Below are 6,000 nucleotides of genomic sequence, written 5' to 3' on the forward strand. Positions count from 1 at the left end.
AATACGTAATTATGTTAAAGATAATAAGATGGTAATTTAAATTGGATGCTGAGGAATGTAGCTAAATCTATAAAGATCTAATCAATCTGATTTCTAAACAAAATCTTATGTACAAATTCCAGGGCTACTTGGGCACAATAGGCAGTCTCTCTACGGAGTTATGAAATCACAAATTACCTTCAAACTACTTTCATGTTGCTGTTAAGGCTTTCCATAATAAGTGGCTGGTGTTGTTCTGACGATTGGAGTTATGACGTATTTCCAATGTAATTCAGAATACAACACCAAAAATAATAGTTATTTGCTGAAAATATTTGGCCAGTGTTGTAAAGAGTTTGTAAGAAATCTGAATAAAATGGAAGAGGGAAAGGGAACGGTTGTATTATGAAGATAAAACGTTGGGAGACTAAAGTAATGGAATGTGATAAAGGCAAACGGCCTGGAAATCTCAATATAAAGCTCGGACGAAGGAAGGAGAAGAACCCACCACTTCGGCTATCAGAATACATCCAAGAATGATACATTAATTTGGATAGTGAAAGTAAAGAAGTGTGCAGAGGAAACGATTGCACTGAAGCACTGATGCGAATTTACTGTGTGTGCAAGATTACTAGGAGAGCAATAACTTAAAAATGTACGCGACCAGTATAAGAACGAGAAATTAATTTCTTTTTACAAGTTTGCTTTACGTCGCACCGACATAGATAACTTTCGGTTTTGGCGACGATAGGACAGGAAATACCTAGGAGTGGCAATATAGTTTTCCGTGGTTTCCCATTTCGAGGCGAAGCAAATGCTGACGCTGTACATTAATTAAGACCTCGGTCGCTTCCTTCCCACTCGTAACCCTTTTCTATCTCATCGTCGCCATGAGACCTATCTGTGTCGGTGCGATGTAAAGCTGGTTGAAAAAAATGTATTACATCCAAACTTCGCATATGACACTGGGGAGTAGCTCAGAGTATAGAATGTATTTAGATTTCCACTAGGCACAGAACGAACATCTTGCTTTGATGAATATATCAGCTAAAAATAAAAGCAAACCAATGAAGTTTTTGTCCGGGATATAACATATTCTAACGTATATCTATATCAGGTACACAGATTCTGCAGGATGGATCGAAAAACCGTTTATGTACTTCACATAGTCCCAGATAGCCGTAATGTAGCCGGAAACAATCGCTGAGTGGACGATACTAAATAGTTCCGTGCGTATCTTATTTTTGTGGTACTGTTCGCCAAGGGAGAAGCAGCCCACCACGGTTTAAACATCTCTTCTCCTACTTCTTGAACCGCCATTTCCAGAGCTGTTGGTTCACAGAAGCGACTGTGTTGGAAATGTGGATTTTAACCTATTTTACGCCCGGATGCCCTTCCTGACGCCAACCTAAAGTGGAGGGCTGTAATCACTATTGAGTGCTTCTGTGGTGACTGGTACTGTGGTATGTTGTCTGAATATAAAAGGAGGCTGTTGGGACAAGCACAAACATCCAGTCTGAGAGTCAGAAGAATTAATCAGACGCAATTAAATTTGCCTACCCGGCCGGGAATCGAACGCGGGAATTTCTGATCGGAAGGCCTCAATTCTGACCATTCCGCCACCTACTACGGCGTTTACGATGACTGTTTGCCGTTTGTGGTAGCTGATAACCCGCCTGGATTCTCAGTAGGAACGCTTTAATGCCAATCACTACTTACTATTTGCTTTACAGTACGTCGCACCGACACAGATAGGTCTTATGGCAACGATGGGATAGGAAAGGCCTAGCAGTGGAAAGGAAGCGGTCCTGGCCTTAATTCAGCTACAGCCCCAGCATTTGCCTGGTGTGAAATTGGGAAACCACGGAAAACCATCTTCAGACCTGCCGACAGTGAGGTTCGAACCCACTGTCTCCCGGATGCATGCTCATAGCTGCGCATTCCTAACCGCACGGCCAACTCGCCCGGTCAATCATTGTTTAATACAGTGATAATGCCTAAGCCATATTCAATCTACTTACATGATTCATGATGACGTCTATTCAGTCACTAAAGCAGTAGCGTATTGGCTTGTCCTTGTGTCTCCAGGGATTTTCACTCTAGCCTGAACGTCAAAATGAGGTTCACGCAACCTCATGAGAACAATTTTTATTTATTTTCAAATTTGTTTTACAATTTGTTTTACGTCGCACCGACACAGATGGGTCTTTATCGACGATGGGACAGGAAAAGCCTAGGAATCGGAAAGAAGTCGTCGTGGCAATGGCTAATGTACATTTCCAGCATTTGCTTGGTGTGTAAATGGGAACCACGGACAACCATTTTCAGGAATGCCGACAGTGGGGCTCGAACCCGCTATCTCCCGGATGCAAGCTCACAGCTGCGTGCCCCTAACCGCATGGCCAACTCGCCCGATAGAACAATAATTGAGGAGTTGGCTGACATGATGGTAAGTATATCCAGTCGTCAAAAAAAGAGATCATCACGCTGTCAGAATAATCTATTCTTGTCATGTGGCTGAGCAGTTTGTGTGATGCAGATTTAAGGTAGCTGTTCCAGGTATAAGTCTTGGTTAAATGTTTAAAATAATGTTCAAAATTCTGATTTACTAGCCAAATCATCTGAATGTGAAAATAATTATGCCACACCTGTGTTTTCCTCATTATAATAATATTAAACATCAATGTTTATCTCTACTGCTTTGATATGTAATACTGATTTCCCTAGAAAGAATATCGTCAACTTGCGGGAACAACACACACATTTCTCTTGCAAGTCTGGAATCCTCCATAGTTCTCCATACGTATCACACTTTCCATTATAAAATTTATTCTACAGACTCACCTGAAATACCTGTGCCTTAATTAGGACTCTAGGCACGCTCCTGTATTTGGATTCCAAGTTAGAGGGTATTCCCTCACTACCACTGCATCAACCATTTTGATGAACCACATGCGGAATAACAAAAAAGGTCGTTTGCGTGAATGTAATACTCTATTTCCCTTGGAGTGTTCTTTAACAGTAGTATCCAATTCTCTCTACTATCCTTTCTTCCACTCGAAGCTAGTTAACATATAGAACATCGCTGATTCTACCTTTTTTCTTTAATGAATGCATTTCTTTCCTTACAGTGACCTCCGCACCAAGCTCGCTTCGGACACCAAGTGATAATTAAAACTTATTTCGTTACATGCTTATTATCATACTTAACTCGGTCTCTATAACAACAGACATTAGAAGAATGCTTAACAATGAAAGTTAATGGGCGTTTCTTAAAAGAAGAAAAGACTCATCACAGATTTAAGTGTCCCAACGAAACTCAGTGTGGGAGCTAGCGCGAATGTGGCACTTTTCAAGGAGGTGCTGCTACAGGGAATTTACATGAAGATATAAATGTATAACATTACTCTTTACTTTTCATTTTGCACGGGAATGTGTTAGTAAAATTATATCCTGAATAGGCAGTGTATCTATACTAACAAAATTTACCATAGAACAGTATTCAGTAAGCACGTCAGCTGTAACGATTTGAAATGTTTACATATTTCACCTAATGGTTATTTCTTTGTCCCCGATCCACTTTATCGACCAATAACTTCGTGAGCTTTCGTTTATTCTTTTCAGTTTTTACAGACAACTTTCATCATCGACCTCTTTTGTACGTGTACTCTCTACAGTATTAAGGTAGTGATTATGGACGTTCGTATCTTCCAAATGCCTATTTGATACTAGGCTAGGGGTAGATCCCATAAGCAGTGAAATATGTTTAATAACCCAGAAATAGTCTGGAGACAATATGGAACACCACTGAAAAGTACCAAAAATTGCCTTGATGACAGATTCAAATTGTCAAGTCTCTGGCCTTACCTCTTGACCCATTGCTTGTGTGCGATCGGTTATGAACGCGCTACACGTAATTAATGTGAGAAGTGTGAACATGAGAATGAGAATAGTGGAAGAGCACACTAGACTAGACTAGGCAACATTACTTATTCCGACATGAGCACTGCACATAGTTAGCTGTTGCAGGTCTCTTACGTTTCTACTTTTCAGCCAAGGATAAACCTCAAAATTGTTTTTAACAAGAAACAATTCTTTTACACGTACTTACTGCCTATGACGTAAGATGAGACTTCTCTTAACTGAACCTTCCTAATATTCTTAGGTTTGCTAACAGGACTACATCTGAGAATTCCTATCCCATCGTCACCATAAGACCGATCTGTGTTGGTGCGACGTACATCAATTTTCTTAAAAATGTATGTATATATGTTTATGTTGTGGAACCTCCGTGGCTCAGGCGGCAGCGCGCTGATCTCTCACCGCTGAGTCTCGTGGTTCAAATCCCGGTCACTCCATGTGAGATTTGTGCTGTACAAAGCGGAGGCGGGACAGGTTTTTCTCCGGGTACTCCGGTTTTCCCTGTCATATTTCATTCCAGCAACACTCTCCAATATCATTTCATTTCATCTGTCATTCATTAATCATTGCCCCAGAGGAGTGCGACAGGCTTCGGCAGCCGGCACAATTCCTATCCTCGCTGCTAGATGGGGGCTTCATTCATTCCATTCCTGACCCGGTCGAATGACTGGAAACAGGCTGTGGATTTTCATTTTCATGTTTATGTCGTATTCTAAAATAACTTTTGTATTCGCCCACAGTATTGCTACGAGTGCAGGTAGTAGTCAAAGGTGCATTTCGTTATCACATGTCAAAATAATTAATTTTGAATAATAATAATAATTGTTTTACTCCTCAACCGAGGTTGGCGTCAAGAAAGGCATCGGGCCGTAGGACGTAAAACTTGCCATAAAATTTAATCTCACCTCATCCCAAACCCCGTACTGTATAAGGAAACAGGGCTAAGGGGTAAACATTTTATTATTATTATTATTATTATTATTATTATTATTATTATTATTATTATTATTATTATTATTATTATTACGAAATGGCATATGGCTTTTAGTGCCGGGAGTGTCCGAGGACAATTTTGGCTCACCAGATGCAGGTCTTTTGATGATTATTATTATTATAATTATTCATATTATTATTCACTCTACAAGTACGGGGCTGATTTCGATGGAGAATTAGCGGTATCATTTGTCGCTCTTGAGCTGAACGATTGAAATCAGTGCACATATTTCTTTCAAACGATTCAGCAGGAGCGCAAGCGTATGCAATAAAGAGAATGAGGATATAAAAAGAATGAGACACGAGCTGTGTGGATAGTGTTAAGTCGGCGCGCTAGTGTCTGCAAGGCAGCCAAAGAAGCCAGTCAAACCCTCCCTAGAGACGTTTTCATGCCGGCAACGAAGGATTGGGAAAAAAGTAGAAAACGAAGAACGAAGTCTGCTTTGTAGAGGAACTATTGACTATTTCCATGGGACGCTTTTGTCATGGTACAAGGTACATTGAAGAAGTTCACGAGTATTGAAGGACGTTGGAACTTCGCTTACACTTGCTGAATAGCTATGCGACTTCCAATACATCGAAAGACAGCTCCACTATTGTACTATGATGTACCATACTGCTCTTTCTTGAGAGTATTGTGTAGAAATTCTTTACCTACACTTAAGCTGTGTCATTTAAAACCAGAATTCGATTTGTTTAGGAAAATCATATGATCTTTAAGGCACTGGTTACGAGAAAAGGTTATTTTGCTAGGAACTGTTGCCGCAGACGTTTCACTTGCTAAGATTCTGCAATAAATGGTGTGGGTTAATTAATATAATAGAAGCCGTCTGACTGGCTCGAATTGTTGAAGCCCTGGCCTTCTGACCCCAACATGGAAGATTCGACCCTGATTCAGTCCGGTGGTATTTGAACGTGCTCGAATAAGTCAGTCCCGTGTCGGCAGATATACTGACACGCTAAAGAACTCCTGCGGGAGGAAATTTCGGCACCTTAGCGTCTCCGAAAACCGTAAGAGTAGTTAGTGGGACGTAAAAAGCAAATAGAAGAAACCAAACCCCATGGTGCAACAACCCCGAAGGGCCATGGCCTACCAAGCGACCGCTG

This window comes from Anabrus simplex, chromosome 2 (genome assembly GCF_040414725.1).
Source record: "Anabrus simplex isolate iqAnaSimp1 chromosome 2, ASM4041472v1, whole genome shotgun sequence".
Lineage (NCBI taxonomy): Eukaryota > Metazoa > Arthropoda > Insecta > Orthoptera > Tettigoniidae > Anabrus > Anabrus simplex.